This window comes from Lontra canadensis, unplaced genomic scaffold (genome assembly GCF_010015895.1).
Source record: "Lontra canadensis isolate GAN:19392208 unplaced genomic scaffold, GSC_riverotter_1.0 scaffold8, whole genome shotgun sequence".
In the NCBI taxonomy this organism is placed as follows: Eukaryota; Metazoa; Chordata; class Mammalia; order Carnivora; family Mustelidae; genus Lontra; species Lontra canadensis.
Window position 1 is genome coordinate 20,017,935 of NW_022631002.1, and position 21,688 is coordinate 20,039,622.

At 47.3% G+C, this 21,688-nt stretch overlaps 1 protein-coding gene across 1 annotated transcript in view; it reads left to right on the forward strand.

Moving 5' to 3' along the window:
* The first annotated feature begins 7,222 nt into the window (after positions 1 to 7,222).
* The window catches only part of CDH11 (cadherin 11), a 148,366-nt gene continuing 133,900 nt past the window's right edge, over positions 7,223 to 21,688 (forward strand). Inside the window, exon 1 of the mRNA XM_032854311.1 lies at positions 7,223 to 7,423. The gene's annotated coding sequence lies outside the window, so the exon portion shown is untranslated. The remainder of the gene's footprint in view (positions 7,424 to 21,688) is intronic.

The following is a 21,688-nucleotide window of genomic DNA, read 5'->3' on the forward strand; positions in this document are numbered from 1 at the left end:
TTTTTAAAAGCACTAAAGGAGGTGGCTGTTTTAACCAGCATTCAAATGAAACCTTCGGTAAAATGAAGAATTATTTTTTTGTAATGTGAATAACTGGCATCATTAAATTCACTTTGTAAACAAGGGACACTTGTACCATGTTTAGATTTAAGCAGAGGATCCATCTGCTCTTGGTTTTGGGATTCATTCATTCAGTTAGCATTTTTCATGCATTTGCTATTCATGTATTCATTCTACAAATATTTACTGAGTGCTTACCATATGCCTGGCACTGTATTAGATGCTGAAGATACAGGAATGAACAAGAGAGATGATATCCTTCGCCCTCTGGAATCTTGTACCCTAGTGGGGCAAGGTGATGATAAACATAAATAAAAATACACAATACAATCTCAAGTAGATACATATGTCACAAATAAGAACAAAGTAGTTGGGGCGCCTGGGTGGCTCAGTGGCTTAAAGCCTCTGCCTTCAGCTCAGGTCATGGTCCCAGGGTCCTGGGATCGAGCTCCGCATCAGGCTCTCTGCTCAGCGGGGAGCCTGCTTCCCTTCCTCTCTCTCTGGCTGCCTCTCTGCCTACCTGTGATCTCTGTCTGTCAAATAAATAAATAAAATCTTAAAAAAAAAAAAAAGAACAAAGTAGTCTCAGGGGAGAGAAAGGGATGGACTGCTAGGGACTGGAATGTTGGGTGGGTGCTTCTGCTGATGGAAGAGCCAGAGCCAGAGCCTACTTAAATAGGCAAAATGAGGGAGCAAGCCCAGAGAAAGACTTAGGGCAGGGTGCTTCAGGCAGAAGGAATAGCAAATGCAAAGGTCCTGAATCTGGAGTATATTTGTGTTTGAACAATAGCAAAAGGTAAAGTGTGGCTTGAGTGATCCAGGGAAAGGTGGGAGGATCAGCCAGGTACTCAGGAATCAGCGCGTGATGCACCTTCTTGACTACAGATGGGGGTATGCATGAGGCAACTGTTTTCAGTACCAGGAGGCATGGAACGGAAGACTCAGAATCCACAGATTTCTGCCCACCATGGAAGGGATGGTTCTCTAAATAAATTAACATGCTTATATCTTTGTTTTTGTATCCTCCTAATTCTGCTCTTACTTTCTCTGCCTCTATTACCCTTCCCTCTCTCTCTCCCTTCCTTCCTTTCACTGTTTCATAAATATGTATTTTGTACCTATTGTGTTCCAGGCAATGTGCCTAGGGATCGGATGGATGCCCTCTGCCCTGGGCTTAGAAAAAAGCTCTCCCTTTTCCCCACACACTCCCCATTCATATCAAAACTGGAATCTGTTGCATGAGCTTCTCCACTGGGATAACTTATGAGTCAAACGCACAGAGGTTGGAATCCCAGCTCCAGTGTGTACCTGCTGTATTATATTAGGCAGTGCATATAATTTTCCTGTTGTCTCGATTCTTTCATCTGCAAAATAGGGATAATAACACATGCTTTGATGGAATGTTTTAATAATTTCTAGTTTTATTTATAAGTGGGTGATTATTACTACACTACTATTTCTGGTTTTTTCTTCCTTTATAACTTGAACCTCAAAGTTAAAGGAAGGACATAGTTACAAGGTTTGGTATGAGGCTGAAACTGTCTTCTGTCTCTTCTAATGTTCTAGAATATTGTACACTTGATTATAGGATATAACCCATGGGACCTGATAACCCAAGATGACCCAGCATGGAAGCAGGCTAGAAAGCTGTTTGTGCCTATGGGAGATTGTGTTAATGGCCCCAACTTTCATCCTTCCCTGTATCTCCACCCCTTGCCATAGAACTCTGAAGTTCCTCTCACTAAAAAGCAGATTATATTTTTCCACCCCTTTTCTTTTGACCTGGCCATGCGGTATGCTTTGGCCAACAAAAGCATAGGCAGAAGGGACAGTTTCCAGTCTTAAGCCTGCACCCCAAAGGGGCCATGCATATCTCTGCATGACAGCATGTGCAGCTGCCATTGCCATGAGAATATGCCCAAACTAGTTCCAAAAGGAGGACAAGAAATGCAGGGAGCTGAGCAGTAACCCTGACTTAGCCCAGTCTGGACCAGGCAACCCCAGCCAACCCATAGAAGAGAACAAATAATTGTTATTTTAAGCCACTGGATACTGGAGTCATTCATAACCTAGTATTATTATGGAGACATTTGATATACTATCTTAATTTAATCAAAATATGTTTTTAACAAACTATCAATTTATCATATTAACTGAACTTCTACATTTAATACATCAGGTGCTGAGGACACAGACATAAATCAGAAGGATATCATCCCTGCCCTTGGGGAACTTAGAGTCTAAGTGAGGAAAACAAAGAAATGCTACTGGTCAGAGTTGAAAAGGGTCTGTTTCAGAGAAGGGGGTTGCCGGGAGTCAGGGTTTAGCCTGAGATGACTGGTTGACTACTCCTAGTGGTGAAAAGGGGAACTGCATCTGTGAGATGCTCTCCCTATAATGAAGAGTAGGACTTAAAAACGCCAGAATGTCAGCTCTGCCAGGATCCTCCCCTGAACTTACCTTGGGTGAGCTGTCATTTACAGCTCGGCTCAGAGAAAGGCATTGAGTTACTCAGGTTTACTCACAGAATTTGTGGCAAATCTAGGACAGGGCCCCTGTCCCCAGGGTAGGCACATCTAATTCTAATACGACTTCAGATGGGTCGTACAGTGTCAGTAAACTTTGTACTGCCATAAAACTCTTGGCCAGAAGTTTTACTACTAACACCATTTAAAATAAGATTAATATCCGTGATTATTATAATTCATAACTGTAATATGACTCCTTTCTTGCTCAGGGCATTTAAGGTATGATAGTAACCAGACCTCATAATTAATAACAGTAATTAATACCTTTCATTTATTGAGTCTCTGCTCTAAGCACCGTCTTGATGGCTTTAGACATGTGGGTACATTTAATCCCTGCAACAATCTAGGCCCAGATAATAAACCCCATTTTATAGAATTGGAGAGTGAATCTCATGGAGATAAAGTCAAGTCAAATCACACAGCTAATAAGAGGCAGAACCAAGAATCAGACACAGACCAAAGGCCTGTGGTTTTTCTACTTTGCTCTGCAGACCCAGCTGTGGCCACCTTGATCTGAAATGTTGGTTCACAAATGGCATTCCTGTTCCATCTTTCTCAATGTTTTCCCTTTGCCTAGAGAAGGCATGATTGGAGCCCACTGCAATGTGATAAAATCACCTCCTCATTTCGATCTTGCCTCACTATTTACACCTTATACCTAGGGATGCCTCGGGAGCGGGAAGCTTTGAGGAGACCTGAGGGAGCCTGGAGCTTCTAAGTGGGAACAAGGAACTGACTCAGCAGGGCCTGGCTATCTTCATAGTCTGAGGAGACTATGAAGGCACATCAAAGGGAGGAGAGCCTGGTACCTTTGATGAAGGAACCAACAGGAAATTATTAGCCTCATGCTGACAAGGACAAAGGCAAGCAAAGGGCCATTTGGGCCTCATCTATGTCTGGACTGGAAGAGGCAGGAAGCTTAAGGGGCTGTTAAATCCTGGCCCCAGAGCAACGTGATGAACCCTGGCTTCCTCCCTTGAAGAACAAGGTGAAGGAAAGGTGAGGCAAGTTAAGATAAACACCCAAACTTCTGGCTGCCAGGATGAACTGAATCTTTTAATTTAAGCTGTCAGTGGGTTCTTTCTTCTCTTTCTCTCTTTTCCTTTTTTAATCTAAACTGTAATCACACAATACTCCACCCAAGTGCTTGATATGGATTTCTAAGACAGATCCTAACATAGTCTTAAAAAAAAAAAAATCCCCTCTGAAATGTGCACTTTGTACTGTGTCTATGTGTAGGTGTGTTTAAAATGTCACAAACTGGAATACCTAACTCTAGTTCCCAGGAATTAATCACTTAGAAGAGTGAAAGGGGGAAATTAACTTGCTTTAACACTTACAAGACTCTCCAAAGCAGGAGCCAAAATAGAACTTACTGAATAGACGTATGGTTATCTTTCTATAAGAACTAAAACTCTTAAAAATTTTTTTTTTCTCTAAAATTGCCTTGCAAAATCGCCCCGCCCCAAGTTAGGGCTCAAATGCAGGTCACAGACTCTCACAGATGCCTCATAGGGAATAAAGGTGTAAAAGGTTTGGGGGGAGGGTGGGAGGTGGCCTTTTTTAAAGTAACAATTCATTGGATTTTAGTTAAATGTGTAAATTTGTGCAACCACCACCACCATCTGATTTTAGAACATTTTCAACACCAAACAAAGTTCCCTTATGCCCATCTGTAGTCAATTCCTATTCATACGCTGAGCAAGGACAACCACTGATCTGCTTTCTGTCTCTATAAATATGCTTTTTCTGGACATTTATATAAAGGCATCATACAATATGTGGTTTTGTATCTGGCTTTTAGCATGTTTTTAAGATTCATTCATAATGTAACACGCATCGGTATTTCTCTTCTTTTTAATGCTGAATACTATTCCATTTTGTGGATATACCACATTTGTTTACTTGGCAGTTGATGAGTATATGGGGTTATTTCCAAATTTTGGCTATTAGGGATAACGCTACTATGAACCTCAGATACATGGCTTTGTGCGGATGTTTTCCACTCTCTTGAGTAGAATTACAGGCCCAGAATTGCTGGGGCACAATATTGCATAGGGCTACTGACCACTGCTAGATACTAGGTTTCATCTGATTCAGATAAGCTATGTCAGTAGAAATCTACCAAATTCTTAACTTACCTTTAAAATCAGCTGATACTATCTTTCATGATTGGGATGGCCTAAAACAAGTCCCCCGAAAACAAATAACAAACAAACAAAAACAAACGGACAGAAAATGGAGGGCCAATTTCCATCTAATACCAAATCACATGTGCCCAGGCTCCGCCTATTGAACATGCCTCTAAAACGGAATTAACTGTGTTTTTGTTTGTTTGTTTGTTTGTTTCCTCATGGATCAAGAGAGGCCCTCTCCATCACAGATGCTGGTCATCTTTGTGTACGTGTCATTAGACTGATGATGGTTTCGTGGTCCCTTTTATGCCCACGCGGAAATGATGAGAAAATCCTGGCAATAGTAGTGGAACAAGCGCAAAATCCAGGCAGCTCTGAAGGAGAGCACAACTTCTCTCCGGTGTAACTTCATTCGTCAGCGAGGCGGCGCGGTGGGAGGACCCCATCACCGTCGCTAGGCCCCGCCAGAGCGAGGGGACCTGCGGCGACGGCCTAGGACTCACTGAAAAGTTTTAGGGCTTAGGGCACCCGGGAATGGCAGATGAAACGACCTCACCAAAGGGGTTGAGAGGAAGCTAGAGTGCCGAAGGACTCAGGTCAGGGTCCAGCCGAAGGACTCAGGTCAGGGTCCAGCCGCAGGAGGCGGCGGAGGCTGGTACCACGTGCAACTCACCCGCGCGCTCCGCGGAAGCGCTGGGCCTCCTTGGCCTCGCCAGTCGCTCGCACCTGGTGTGAGGGCGGCGGCGGAGCGCGGTGTCCAGTGTCCAGAGGCCTGTCACCTTGAGGCTTCCGGGGTCTGAGGGTTGAGGGGAGCAGAGGAGCAAAGGAACCGGGCAGTGCAAAGCTAGCGCCCCCTCCCCCCAGCGGAGGAGCGCGCAGCCTAAAGGCCACCGCCACACGGCGGGCGCCGGACGCGCGCTGGCGGGGCGGGGGCATCCCGGAGGCCGCGACGACGGCGGGCGCGCGAGGGGGAGGGGCGGCTGCCCGGAGAGCCCGCCCCGCCCGCCGTCCCCGCGCACGCTGCCCGGCGCGGAGCAAACCCACCGAGCCTCGAGCGCTCGCAGCCCTCGGTGTGGCCGCGGCCTTTAGACTGCCCATTCCGACGCTGGGCGGGCTTCGGTCGCCCCTCCGCCTCGCCCGGCGTTCCGCTGCCTTCCCCTTTCGGGGACCGTCCGAGTCTTTCTTACTCTTCCCCGTTTTCCGTTAACTCCTCGGCTTCACGCCCGTCGCCGCGCTCTCCCTCCGCACCCTGCTTACCCTGCCCTACGCCGGCCCGTCACCTCTCCACCAGTTCCCCATCCTGATCCCGGTCCCTCCTGGAAATTCCTTTCCGCCGTTTTCCCTTTGCTCCTTCATTGTCCTTCCGCCTTTTCTTTTTCCGCCCCCCCACACCCTGGAAACTTGTTCCAGCCAGGGATCCCACCGGGTCACGGGCGCTCCCCTCCACCACCAGGCCCGCGGAGTGTGTGGGTGCCCTCGCCGCTTCGGGTACCACGAGCGTCCCGCCCAGTCCCCGGCGTGATTCCGAGGCCTTGACCCCGGCTGCCTTTTCTTCCCGCGACTCCGCGAGGGCAGGAAGAGACCCGGGGCTCCCTCCCTCTAACGGGTCCTTCTCGAGGGATAAAAGAGAGGACTGGGGGAGGATGCGAGCCCAGCACCCTCAGGCCCTCTCGCCCCCAGACCGCACTTCCCGCAGAGTCGAGGTGGGTGTGCGGTGAGGGGGCCCTGAGGCAACAAGTGACGCTGCCTGCGGGGGCCGCTGGTACCTGCCTGAGGCGGGGGCCCCGGCACCCTCGGGGGTGGGTAGCGGGAGCGAGACCGGCTCTGGCGAAACGTTCCCTGCGCCCCACTCCGCACAAGGCAGGGGTGGGGGGACCGAGAGAACAGAGAGACGTGGCTCTTCCCAAGTCCGAAGTCTCCCTCCCCAGGTTTCCCTACCCGTGCCCCGAGCAGAGTTTGCGAGAAATGGGGGAGGCACAGGGCAAAAGCCGCCGACGTGGAGGGATTTTCTGAAGGTGGGGTGCTAGAGTGAGGAAAGACAATTCCCGATTGCCTCCCCCGCTTGGGCGATGCTTTCTTCCAACCCACCATCCAGGCCTCCCGGGCAAGGGCCCAGCCTGGCCAGCTGGAGCGGATTTGGGCGAAGGAGGAAAAAGGGGCTCCCAACCCCTCCCCGGTTTTCCTCCGCCGCCCTCCCTGATTGGCTGTGCGTCCCTGGAGCCCAACTTCAGTCGCTCCAGACTCTTGTCTGAGCCCCAAGGGAGCCAGAGTGCAGCGACCCGGGGCGGGCCACGAATCCAGGGGTCGGCATCCGTGGGGCCCCCGGGGGGAGGGGCGCGGACGGGGTCGGCCCCCGCAGCCTCCTCCAGGCCCAGCTTGCCGCGTCTCGCGGCCTCGGCTCCTTTCCGCCCCCCGCCCTTTCCTTCTCTCCCAGCAGCGGCCTCCCTCCTCCCCCCCCCCCCCCCACCCCGCCCGCCACCTCCCCCCGGTTTCTCATTCCTGCCACTAGCGCGCTCGGCGGCTCATTCCGCGGCCGCCGCCAGCCGAGGGGAGCGTCGCGAGCAGATGCCGCGGGGGCCGCTCGCAGCCGCCGCCGACTTGTGAATGGGACCCGGACTGGGGCCGGGGCTTACACCGCTGCGCTCGTTTTGTGCCTGGGACCGACGGCCCGGAGCTGGCGCCCACCCTCCAGGGCCCCAGGTGAGGCTCGCCGCCAGTCCCTTCCTTTCGACTGAATGGGGCTTCTTTTGGGGGGGGGTGTCTCTGGATGAGCATGTCTGGGGGTGGGGGGAAGGAGGTCTGACTGGAGAAGATTTCACTAATGCAACGCAGAAACGGGAGGGGGGCGGAGGTAAGAAGATTTGTTTAAAAATCAAAAAGGGAGAAGGGAGCCAGCTGTGGGCGCGGGCGGCGCGGAGAGCAGGGGCGCCAGATGTGCGCTCCAACCTCTCCCCCGCTTCGGCCTCCTCTGGGGTCTGCGCGGAGGCCGCGGGAGAGGGGCTTTGCGCCGGGCTGGAGCAGAGGCTGCAGAGCTGCGCTCCGGGCGCGCGGGCTGCCCGCGGTCGGGTCTCTGGGGAAAGTCGCCCCCGGCGCGGAGCCGACCCGCCGGCCCGCGCTGCACCTCTTTCCGAAGGCGGCGACGTGACCGCGCTCTGCAGGGTTCCTACCCCTTCCTCCCGGTCCCCGCCGAGCGCTCCCTGGGCTCAGCCCTCCTTGCGCGACCGCCGGGGGAAAACGGGAAGCACCCGGCTCGGATCGGCTGTGGCCCCGCACTTTAATAGGCGATCTTTGGGTCCGCTGACTGCGGCTGAGAGGCGGCCGGCTGCGGTGAGCGCTCCAGCTCTCCGGCCGGAGTCTGCTCGGGAGCTCCGGGGACCGCCTGTTACCTCCCGCCAGCCCAACGGGAGGTCCGCGCGCGGCTCACACTCGGACTCGGCTTGCCTGGGGCTTGCGAAGCCTGCCAGGGTCAACGTTAACTTTGCGAACCAAGCCGTGCCCTAAGCCTGCGCCTCCTCCCGGAGCGCGCCAAGCCTCTCCCGCTCCCCGCACGCACGGCCCTCCTCCCTTAGCTTTGCCCGGAACGCTAGCCGGCAGGACGGGAAGGGCGGCGAGGAGAGCACCCTTTCCCCGCTCGAGCCGGGCAGAGCTGTAAGGAGGGCCTGCTTCGCTATGTGAAAAAAAAGAGTCCCCACAGAAAGTGGGGTGCGGAGGGCCCCCCGGTCCCCCTTCCTTATCCTTTTCTCGCCAAGGCCCTGCTTTCGCTTGGGCGGGAGGGTGTGTGTGTGTTGGGGGTGGGGGGGGGCGTGCACAACACGCCTCCCTTTCCCGGGTGAGAGGTTTTCTAGATGCTAGAAAAAGCCCTGTTGCTTTTGCTGATAATGCAGCAGGAATTTCATGGGCCATCGCACTGCTATTAAGAAATTGCATCTTTTAATTATTTAATAATGCCATCCCTGCATGACGACGGATTGTCCCTAAGGGATGGGGGTGGAGGGTTGTTCCTGAAACCCTGCTGTTGGGGTATAGATCTCTCTAAAGTCTTCCCTCGTGTTTCCTCCAAAAGAAATCTTGTTCGGGTGGTTCTGAAATCTTGCTCGGGTGGTTCTGAAATCTTGCCTTGTTTTCCTCTTCGGATCTTTCTTACCAGGTTAATATGAAGCGGGGATTAAGTTTTCCTTTTAATCAGAGGGAAGACGCGATAATTAATCTGGCAAGAGGATGGATCAATTCTTTATCACTTGGGCTTGCAGCAGACATCGATGGTTTTGCGGGGTGTCTGGCTTTCCGGGGGATGGGACTGTAGACGTGGTCTCAGGGGCGAGGATCAACCAGCATCGCATCAGCGCATTTGCCAGGCTGGGCTCTGAGTGCTGGAGCCTAACACCATGGGAGAGGAGAAGAGAAGGGGCTGACCTTCATTTCATTAATCCCGGAATTATTTTAACTATATAGGCGAGATGCAGACACCAGAATACAGAAGTAGTCGCAGCCCAACCCTAGCTGCAGGGAGCATGGTCTCCTTCTAGCAGAAGGAAGGAATAAAAGTTGCAAAACAAAGGGGCAGAGTTGTGGTCCATACTAGACAGATCCTGAAGCTCCTGGTCACTAAAGTTCCTTACTCCTAAGCTCTGATTCCAAGTTTTAGAGTTGGCCAGTGGGCCCTGGAAATCAAACCTCCATGCAAAACTGAAATCCTGCCTAGTACAAAGAAATGTGAGTAGATTTCAAGTACAGACTAGGGAAGGGCATCTGAAAGGCCAGGAAAATTTGCTTGAGTGGGAATTATCTTTACATCTTACTTTTGAAACATTGCAAATTAATGCCTTAAAAATGTGTTGCAGCCAGGCTTTATGGTTAATAACAATTATTACTATCATTTTTGTTGTAATTTCAGAGTCTGCATAAGCTGGCCATTTTATTACATTGTTTAAAAAAAGGGATCCCCCCACACACACCCCTGGAGTGGGGGATAGGGAGGGAGAATGAAGAGAACCAAAACTGGATCATCTGTTGAGGCCCAAACATGTAGATTTACTCAAACTGGGCTTATTGCTTACTAGAAAGAATAGGATTTTAAAATAGTTCTAATTGAAGCAGTGGACCATCTTGATAACACTTCAGAACTTCCATTATGTTCATCATTCTTATCAGAACACCAGACAGTAAAATTACTAGAAACCTAAATTCTATTTTCAATTAAGATGCAATCTTTTGTTAATTTGAGAATTAAAAAAAAAAAGTCACAGCTCTATTTTTGCAGGGGTGGCAGTGGTTGTGTATATTTGTTTATTTGTGAGAGGAGAGGGGGGCAGGTTTGGAGACCAATGCCACGATTTGGGGGAATACAGATCAATTTCATGCTCCTTTAATGGACTTGTCTTCATAATTCATGGTTTTTCTTCCTCTTTGAATAGAATTACATGGCTGCCTTGTAAAGATTCTGGTTTTGGGGACCCTCTTATGGGAAACGCCATGACTTTGACCTCAAGGCTTGATTTACAATGCCAGAACTACACTCCAATGAGCTTAGTGTGTCTCGGAACCTTGCCTGTGAATGTCTGTGACTTATGAAGTTGACAGTTCACATAAACTTTGTGATATTCAGATCTATTTTCAGAAACATCTAAAGGAGATCTGCAGGTCTGATTTTAATTTTCCTCCATTTTCAATACATTTATGTAGGCAAATGTTCAAGAAGTATAACCATTTGTTTGTTTATTTTCAGTATTGGTTTTTTTCACTTTGATCATAGACATACCTTATCATTAATAATGATAAAACACTGGTCTATGGACTTTGAAAGTAGGTAGCAAACATTTTCTCTTAAACTGTTAAGTTTGCAGAATGACTGAATTCCTCAGTCTTTTTCCTAGAAAATCTGAGCACTGTGTAAATTCACCAGCCAATGATTTAAGGGATTGAAATGTGGTTGGGATATTTTTTTTCCCCTCCCTCTTATGAAATTGGTCATTGTTTCAGAAAAAGTTACCTAGTTCGTCAGGAGTCCCCATTCTAGATCTTCCAAGCATTTGGGTTGTCAACCTTTCCAATCCAATGTTATTGCGCCTAGAATATGTAAAGATCTTTGGTCTGTGTGGGCTAGGGGAGAGACGTCAACAGGTATGTTAAAAAGGAAAAAAAAAAAAAGTAAAGCTGGAGAAAGTTGGACAAATTCTGGCACACCAGTAGTACTAAGAATCCATGAGGAGTCCATCAGGATTACAGTGATAGCCATCCACAGCCTCTTCTATGGACAGGAAGGACTAAAGAAAACACTCGAGGAGGATAATTAGACATCTTTCTGCTATAATTTTACCCTGACATTGAGAGCCTTGTGTATCTCTGGAAATGGGTTCCTTCGCGGAAGATTGCACTTCTGGCCACTAGAGGGCAATGGCACCCTTCTCCAACTTTCTGCATGGGGCCCATCTGCTTTTGAGGGCACCATGAAAAGCGGTTTTGTTACCACCAGCCTTGTCTGGCCCTCTCAGGAGAGACCGAATTCAATCTAGCTATGGTTCAGGCTACCGCCTGAGCAGTTTGTCAGAATTAACATCTTTCTAGTTGGTGAATCTGTTACCTTCAGCCTCTCCTTCCCACCTTGGAGTTTACTAGAAAGTTGGAAAATCTCGTAACTTGAGATTCTCTGAGCAGGAGATGAGGAGGAAAGGGGTGGGGGGGAGGGCTGGGCTGAATGATACACTAGGTCAGCTCTCACTGAGGCTGTGATCTGGGAGGATTTTCTGGCTTTTTTTTTTTTTTCTCCCTGCCAGAAAGAGCATCATTTGAGACTCTGAGGGGAAGCGAATGAATAAAGAAGAGAAATATTAGTGAGATTGCTGTGGTATCATTGCCTGTTCTTTCAAGAGGCTTTGAAGAGTCTGCAAGACATTTCTAATTTGAAAAAAAAAAAAAAATAACATTTTGATCTTTGGTAAACACTTTGGGGCATGGGGTTTTAATATAACCATAAATGTTTTACTCTTACCTTTAAACCATTCTTGATATTGCTGTAAAAAAAATGTAAATTTAGCAGAGAGTAAAATTTAATTCAAGATTGGTCCTCATGCACTAGAGTTTAATCATTTGACTTTTTTTTTCCCCCTCAGTGATATGGAAATTACTGCTTATGATTAAATTGCATATTTCAGGCTGCACGAATTTATATTTGTTACTGTTTGATAGTGTCATTATGAAAGTTCAGAAGAATAATGTAAAAAAAAAAACCCACTAGCGCTATATTATAATTAAGAGGAAAGCTCTATTAAAAAAATAAGTACTGTCTTAAGTGGATTCTTATTTGTATTTTTTTTTAACTGAATACAATTGCCTCCCTGGTGAGTCAGCAGTGTGGTTCCTTGCAGCTCTGAGTGTGTTGGAATGCAAGGGCCGTTGATGAAGAAGGAATCAATGAAATGGATTATGGGAAGGAGTATTAAGTAACTCAGTGGAAAGTAAGACAAAGTGTTTTGTAAACCAATGCTCACTCACCACTGGACAGTTTATTTAGCTGAAAAAAAAAAAGAAAGTGCTTTTAAATTGTAAGTGCTTGTGAATAATGCATATTTGTTAGAACTGGAGGCAAAATTTCATTGTTATTTGGTTTAATTAGTCATCAGACCGTTGCAGAGTTCCAGAATTCTTATTGAGATAAATCATTGTTCTCTTGGTCTGTCAGGTTAAAGTTTTGGCTCAGACAGAGAATCTGGTATGCCAGGATATTAAGTGAGATAGGAGGACGAGAGGGAAAGGAGGAAAAGAGGTAAGTGAAGGGGGGAAAAAGTGTGAGAGAGGCTAATGGTGCTGTTGCTGATGGTAGGGCAAAAACTGCTGTCCCCATCCCTTTATCTCCACTCCTTGAGACCCACGTGAGGTCCTGAATCCAGAAAGCTTGCATAAACAGGTTTACAGGCCACAGTGAACAGTGGCCAGGGTCTTAAATTCTATTACTTTCTGGCCCTGAGAACTCCTCACAGTACCCTGTGAATTTTTCTTGAATTTTTCTGGTTTTTGCAGGTGAAGAAAAACCTTCATTTACTTCCTCCACGAATCCCCTTCCTTGCCAGAAATCCACATGACGTGGTCCTCTGCACTAGCATGATTTCGCTCATTAAGAATTTGCAGGAATTTCTGGAAGATACTGGCTTTGGGTGTGGTGTCTTCCACACTATGATGATTACCTAACATAGCAACAGGGGAGCGATGGAGGCTGCTCCCTGGTTTTAGTTTTAGATGCATGAGTTCTCTTTTCAGCCATCATTAGGCTCCATCAGTGAGTGCTAACAGTGAGAATTTGGAGTTGCATCCCTGCCACTGGTGGTGTTTATTCTCTGTAAGAACCAGCATGGATGCCAGCATGGGCAGGCGTATTGGATATAGTGCTGTGCAAACCATTCCCAGCATGGATCTCTGGGAACGTGTAACCTGTGATCACATCCTGAACACTCAGGCTACTTCCGTCATCCCCGAGCCTGAGGCTTGGACCAGCGACTCAGACAGCAAGACATGAGGGTGAGGAGCGTGCAACAGCAGAATAAGATCTGCTTTGGTTAGCATTTTGATATTTTGTTCATCATCACGGACTTTCTCCATTCAACATGATTTTTAAAATATCGCATTACAATATTATTCATTTTGGTTACTGAATTTTTTGGCAAGCCCTTACATTTCGTGCCCAAGGACCGTGCCTTACCTGACTCACCCTAATTCCATCCGTGCCCAGTCCTTGGATCCTTCTCGGCTCCAGCTCCAGGGCTTAGAGATTACGTGACCGAGGTTAAGGAACATAACATTTCTAAGACTCAGACGCCTCATCTGTTGCAATGGAAACCGTAATAATACTCATGTCCTAGAATTGTTGTGACGATAAAGTAAGAATGTAGCGCAGTGCTTGGTTCATGATAAAACCTCACCAAACACTCAGTCCTTTTCGTCTTCTCAGACCTGGGATTTGGTTTTAGAGACTAAAGGTGGCAGGTAGCAGTTCTTCCTTATAATTACTACCGCAAAATCCTACACTGAGCATTCCCTTTACATTGAGGCCTCTCCCAATTAGGGATGAATTGTTTATTAGTGCCTCCCTCTTTTTGAATTATTTCAGAAGTTTAAGTGATCCATCCCTCTTCCATTTAAAATATTCAAGAGGCAGTTGAGATTTTAGAGATAATTATGGCTTTTGAAAAGTGCCTGCCTCCTTCTCCTACCTTTGCATTTTCTCTCTGTTCATTTTACATACGGGTTGCCTGATAAGTTGCCCTGAAGTAATATCTTACTGGGAAAGTTTGCTAAGCGTGTGATGTTGAGATATTCATCACAGAGTCTGCTTTCATTTAAAAGGGGCTCATTACTATTCTAGACTAGCTTAAATGATAATTAGGCCCGTGATAAATCGTCTCCATTTCAAGCATATTCCTGTTTGTTTTTCAGGTTAAAGTAGTTTGGGAATTTAAGGGGGTTGAGCAGTGACCATTCTGACTGATGAAGAGACTCCGGCTGAAGAAGCCCTTGCCTGCCTGTGGTCTTCCTCAGGTCCAGGCGAAAGCACAGTGATTTGGTACAGCCTTGAAAATGACAGAAACCCCCATCCTTTGCCCCTGGCCCTGCCCCAGCCCTTAATGGTTTTCCAACTGTTTTCACACTCAGTGGCACCATCAGCCTGGGCTTTCCAAGGCTCCTGGACCTTCCAGGTTGTCCTGCTGTGTCCCATCTGCAGCCTTCTTGTGTCATGTGTTTCTACCCCAGGCCCAAAATCCCTCCTCGGTATCCCTTGCAAGGAAAGGAAATATCTCCCTGTGTTTGCCTCGAAAACGGAAGGGAGAAGAGCCAACTTGTTGATTTCCTACCATGTGCCAGGTCTGTACCTGAGACCTCATTTATTCTATGCACTCACCCTGTGGGGAGGGTATGAGCATCTCTGTTGTGCAAATGGGAAAACTGACTCTTGGGAGGGTTCTGGTCCCTTGTCTAAGCTCCTGGGGCTTGGGGAAGGAAAGCTGGGTTTCCCAGTATGTTCTGAATGCACATGCCTAGAAGCTTTCTGCTGTGTGCGCAAGCTGGGGCTCCCCTAGATTTCTAGAGAAAAACAGCTGGAGTGAGAGCTAAGCTGACTGCTCGGACCCCGTGCCCCTATAAGAAAGATCCCAAACCCTATCTTCAAAAGGAGCTTCTGGGATCTTCTGGTCTAACTATTCTTTCTGCATGTTTTCTGTTTGTCATTAATCCTGCAGCTTTGTGCATGAGCTGATGATAGCCTGCTAACTACCTCTTAGGGAACCCATCACGCTAGCCATGACTATTAACTCGGTTCATTAAAACTCCCTATCACAGGAGGACGTGAAATACCCCTCTTTTGTAACTTTCTCCCAATAGTTACTCTTTGCTCCTGCTCTCCATCACTGTTTCCTCCTCCTGACAGCCCTGCAAATATTTGAAAATCAGTATCAGATAATATTTAAAATCTAGCATTTATTGCGCATTTAGCTAGTTTCAGGCACTGGGCTAAGAACATTCTATATAATATGAGACTTACCCATAGTGACTCTCTGAACGGGTAAGATTATTGCTAGGCTCTTAAAAGAAAAACAAAACAAAACAAAACAAAAACTTGAAAAAACCCTGAATTCCCAGTGTTCCGCAAAGTAATTGAAAAACATAGGCCCAGACCCTTTCATTTAAAATAGGTGACAGAGTGGGCGCCTGGGTGGCTCAGTGGGTTAAGCCTCTGCCTTCGGCTCAGGTCATGATCCCAGGGTCCTGAGATCGAGTCCCGCATCGGGCTTTCTGCGTGGCAGGGAGCCTGCTTCCTTCTCTCTCTCTCTGCCTGCCTCTCTGCCTACTTGTGATCTCGCTCTGTCAAATAAATAAATAAAATCTTTAAAAAAAAAATAGGTGACAGAGAACGTGGACCTACTACTTCCCCAGTGAGGAGTAGACATTTTTACTTTACCAAGTAGGAATCAGATGTGTGCGTCATTGGATTTATCAGCTGTTCTGGTCAACCTTCAGTTAGAGATGAGGGTCCAGGGACCCAGAGAGGACCCACGACTTGCCTAAGATCACATGTTCATTTAGGGCAGATAAAGCAAGAACTGGGCAATCTTGGCTCTTAACTCAGTCTCTTAGCAGTGTCTACATGCATTTTTTTTTCCTTAAAGATTTTATTTATTTATTTATGTGTCAGAAAGAGAGAAAGCACACAAGCAGGCAGAGAGGCAGGCAGAGGTGGAGAGGGAAGCAGGCTCCCTGCTGAGCAAGGAGCCCGATGCGGGACTCGATCCCAGGAGTCTGGGATCATGACCTGAGCCAAAGGCAGCGGCCTAACCCACTGAGCCACCCAGGCATCCCTTTTTTTTTTTTTTTTTTTTTTAAGACTAGGTTTACTGGTGGTCTGATTTTTATTTAAACCTATCACTAGGTCCATTATCTATCTGACTGTCTATCTGTCTATCTATCTATCTATCTATCTATCTATCCATCCACAGAAAGATATAACCTGTTATGTCATTAGGCAGTTAAGTTATGACGGCTATAAATGGGACTTTCTGTGACTCTGTTTGAAAGTCATGGTCAACCAATCCAATGTCATTTGATAATATTTTGAAAACTGTACCATTTGACCTTGGCCTTCAGGTCTGTCCTACTTTGTAGTCACTATCATTACTATCTCCATCCCATGTTTGCCTCGATAACAAAATAGAGTGGCATCTTATCTTGCCACCTCTGGCAAGCGTTCACAGGGCTCACTGGCAGGGTGTGGCTTAAACTTGGTTCCAAACCCATTTCTTTGTCACCTACTTTAATGAAAAGCTCTGGGCTGGGCACATGGAAATAGTCAAGTCCTAAGGCCTTCCCTCCGGGAGCTGCTATACCAGTGGTACAGAACAAACTACGTTCAAGGCTGCAAACATTAAGTGCAGCAAAGGAAGTACAAATAAATGGGGCCACGGGGCCGATGAGTCCCAAGCAGTGCAGTGATCAAGGGTGGTCTGAGGAAGGAAGGCATTTGTGGCTACCATGTACTGATGATGGTGGGTCATCCTTAGTGATACAGGGTGCATTACCCCTAGTGCAAATCATCTAGGCATGGAGAACTTTCCTATTAGAAAGACTTCCTTCTATGGAGCCAAACTGTCTCTCCAGAGGTCATATTCTTTGATACAAGCCTTTGATGCCATGCAGAATGGATGGAGTTCTTCCACATTCGTTACCCAGTATTTACTGTCTTCCAGGATGCCTTCTCCCCGGTCTTCACATCTCCAGCGTGAACACCTTATTCATGTTTGCTTCAGCCCTCCGCGGAGGGAAGGACTGAAGACAAAATTCCAGGCAGCTAAACACTAGACTATACTCTCCTTTCCCCACGCTTCTTTTATAGGAGCCCGAGGCTACATCACATTAGCTTTTATTGCCAGTCACATCACCCAGAGGACTTACGCTCCATAGTTTGTTTGTTTATTTGTTTTTCCTTATGTGCTGTTGTTAAGTCACATTTCCCCACCTGTCCCTGTACACCTAAGACATGACAGGCACCTTCCGCCGTTGTTAGCACGGGATCCGGAGTCAGACTGCCCTGCTGCAAACGCTGGCCCTGTCACTTCTTAGTTGTGCAAATCATTTTAGCCATTCCTCTGCTTCCCCATCCAAACACTGGGTTAGTAATAGCTACCTTATACGGGAGCTCTGGTAGCAAACACTATTAATACATACACGTGCTTAAACCAGTGCACAGAACGCGATTGCTGTCCCTGGTGTCTCAGTTCCATGAGTTGCTTTACTTAGTTACCAACCTCGCTTGGTAAAAACAAAACAACAACAGTGGTAAAAATAACCAGAAAAGGAGCAGGGGCAGGATCTTATTAAACAAGACACTTCCTTTTCAGTGATTCAACAGCCTAGAATACGCTATTCTACATGTTAGTCGTTCCTGGTCGTGCGTTATCTGTCATCTGGTTTGCTTGATTGTTTGCTCGGCTGCAGAGCAGTGGGACCCCGTCCTGTGTCTGGAGAACAGCTCACAGTAAGATTGTCCGTAGAGAGAAGAACCCTCCTTCTGCTCCAGAGGCCTGAAGGACCAGAGTGGCTTCCCTGGCCCTCCTGGAAACTAGAACACAGACTCAGCACTAACTTTCCCGTGTGTTTTACATCTGGATTCAGATGTAATGCATACAGACGCAAAACCACTGGCCATGAAACACTCACTCTGAGCGTTGTGGCTGTGGTTGTACCAGCCTCTGATTTCTGGGGCCACCGGGGTGGTAGAGCAAAGCTGTAACGGCCCATGTCCAGCAGAGACAGCTGTGGTGTCCTCACCAACCTGTTCCATGGGAGTGTCTCGTCTGTGATCTGGCTGTCCCAGGCTCTTGGCATCCCTCTCCATTTTCTGAGCCTGCTTCTCTAGGCTTCCCAGAAGAATTATGCTACCCTAAGTCTGTTTCTGTTGCACTGAACTAAGAAACCCGAAAGGCTTCATTTCCCTGCTTATTTTGCAAGACTATTGTGAGAAATCTTACCCAGTGTAGTACTGAGTGGGGTATCTGGCTTTTGAGCTCCTTTTGAATGCTGAAGAGAATGTTGATAATTAGATGCTAGGGTCTGAGGGTAGAACAGAGGGAGCCTTTATTAAACATTGAATAGTTTAATTTGGGCAAGAAGTAGGCAAAATTTCAGGACCTAGGCTGAAGCCTACTGATATAGCTTAGTAGATGATGGGATTTCTGTGGGAAGCTGTGGCAGACAGCACAACAGCTAGTCACGTGGACGGCCAATGATCTGTTGGAAGGGACGGGGCAGGTTGTGTGGGCAAGTGGCCCATGGATGCTGGCCAAGGAGGCAGTGCTAAATTCCCAAAAAATATTATCCAGAGGAAGCTAAGGCCAGGTACAGGGACGAGAATCCAAATTGGTTCCCCAACCCAGTGGCAGCCAGGTAGTGAGGCGTATGCGAAATTCAGAGCCAAACATCTTGGAGAAGGCAGGAAGAAAAACATAGAAACTCTCCAAGCATTCATGGGAGTGTCAAAGATGCCCCCCATAAAAATGGGCTAGTCTCCCTAAGTCATATCCTAGCTTTTGGAGGGGACAGCTCCCACGCTGTCCTGGCAGCATGGCCTCTGTGTTGACCCAAGGAGACAAAAGATCACATGGCAGTTGTCAGTGCTTATAGCTGGACGATTTGGGGCAGGAAGGACACACAGGTATAAGCTGTCTCTGAAGTTTGCCTCATACCATCCCAGGACAACTTTCCTCACCTACCTTTGTAAGAAATCAGCGTCACCCCATCTGGGTGGCTCCGTCAGTTAAGTGTCTGTCTTCGGCTCAGCTTAGGATCCCAGGATCCTGGGATCCAGCCCCAAAGTTATCAGGCTCCCTGCTCAGCAGGGAGTCTATTTCTCCCTCTCCTCCCTGCTCCTGCTCTCTGTCTCTCTGTCTCTCTCTCTCTCTCTCTCAAATAAATAAATTTTTTAAAAAACAAAAAAGAAAAAGAAATCAGCATCACCTTTCAGGGAGGGAAGCCTTTGGAGCAAGCTCAGAATTTCAGATCTGTCTAATGGGCCAGGTGGTGAAACACAGAATGACTTTGATTTTGTGGCTGATGAACCTCTTGCCACACCTGACTCTGTTATCACCAAGCTGCCTGGGACTCTTGGAGCCATGCATTTCAATTTCCATGTGATGCTCCCTGACTGGTCACCATGGACACCAATCCAGACCACAAACCACAGATGCCTAACCGAACAGGTGAAGCTGGGTGGGCACCTGTGTTAGTAGGTATCAACTTTCTATTCTCTATTAAAACATACATATTTTAAGGTTTTAAATATTTAAGCACGTATTTAAAGGTTTTATAAAATATTTTATTGACAATAGCATTAAAACTGTATTTGAAATCCAAACCCAAGCTGAAAAATCAGAGGTTATTTCTGCAAACAATTCCAACTCTCAACATTTTGACCTAAAGCACCCCAGCAGTGACAGGAGACTGTTCTTGAACCGGCTTGCTCCCCTACCTACTTCATATATGGACACAGCTGTGATGTAAGATACAGTTTTCATTGTTCTATTATTCTTGGGAACCTAAGAAGCAGTATATAAATGAAGTGTCACTACTAGTATTATTATCTTAGAGTAAAAATTGCAATGTAGCAGTTAAAGCTGGGCACACTTGCCTTCGAAATAATGCATGGGTGATTCTTGTGTTTTATTCATCGCTGCTCCTCCAGCAAACATCGCAAAGAATCTTCAACTTCAGCAAATCTCAGCAGTGCATTTGGGAGCCTTAGTCAGGAGACTAATGCAGCCAAAGAGGCTGTGTCTTTGACGTGAGGGATGGGTCCCGTGGAATTATTTCAGCTGCCTTCTCCCCACCAGCCCCGCTGCTGTTGAGCCTTGCATTCCAAGCCAGAGAGGCACCCAGTTTTCACTTAGAGAGTCATGCCTTGTGTCCTTTTCTTATTGGCTGTGTAACATTTTATTTCTCACGGAGAAGGATCACCTGTCCCCAAGTTTGCTGCCAATTGCTGACGAATTTCCCCTAATAGGTTGCCGGGTGATTCCCTCCCTCCAGGCCGACTAGCTTAGTGCCATCCTGACGTTGCTGATGGATAGCTACGGGGCCTTGGGCAAGCCAATTAACCTCGGTTTCCTCATCTGTAAAGTGGCCTTTGGGGTCCTTTCCAGCTCTAAAACGGTCTGACTCTCAAATCGTCCACAAATCCTTTGGCAAGGTGCTTTTTGACTGTCAAATTTCAGCATTCTAGAGAAAGCCATGCGAACAGAAACACCAGGAGGTGAGAGCACAGACCAGGTTTGCCCAAGCACAGTATGCCTGCAAGTGATAGCAGACAGAGTCTGCCTGCGGGGTAGTAACTTCAGGACTCTGTGGAGTACACTGAATGCCGAATTCAGGGCTTTGGACTTCAATCCCTAGCCCCTAGGGAACCTTTGAAGGGTTTTGGAGTAGGGGAGTGATGTGTTGAATGCATTATTAAATGATTTCTGGAACAGCATGGAGAATTACTGATAGAAGGAACAGAGACCCTAAAGAGGGAGGCCAGCAGGATGGGGGTTACAGCAGAGATGATGAAGCAGGGACTAGGGACTAGGGTGGGACAGCATTCTCACAATCACTGTTGTGCACTGAGCACAACACTGTATGCACATCCTGCGCAGCAATCCCCATGAATTACCTCAGTCTGTCCTCACTACAACCTCAGGGAGGCGGAAGCTATAATTATGCTCATTTATAAAACATAGAAACCAAGACTCAGGATAGTTAAGCAACTTTCCCCAGTGTTGTGCGGTTTATAAGTGGACAAGCAGGGATTTGAACAGATATTCCATGTTCTCCACGGCTCTGTTGTAGGGACACAGAGGTAAGAAACTTTGAGAGGTTCATGAGACTTGCTACTGATCGTTGATGAGGAGTGGGGATGGATACTTGGTGACGTGCATACAGACTGCCCTGCACTTGACCTTCTAGGGCTTACCTCATCGCATCTTCCCAAGCTCATAAACAGGAGATCACACAGATAAATTGTTGCAAAGGATTTGAACTCAGGACTGAAAGATCTAGAAAGCTTTTCCTGTGGCTCTTCTAATAGGATTGATGGGTGCTTGGCTTTCTCCCTATCCAGGGATGATTTGAAGATGACACAGAGTGTTACGTTTTCTGTCATGGGCTCATAGGACTTAAATACTTGAAAAGATGGGTTACACAGAAAACAAGTTATGCTTCTAAAATCCATGTTTTCTTTTGAAATTTTGGTTCCTTTCCAGTCCTGGCATAGATGAAGATGCCCCAGTAGTGTCATTTTGAAACAATTATTTTGCACCCAGGATTTACAGGGGTGATTCTAGGGGCTGTTGAGAGAAAGCCCATAAATCCAGTCTTCATCCATCAGTGGGCACTCTCCACTTCCTGTCACATGACACCATGACCTGGTACAATGTATGGAAAAGGTGAGAGAAG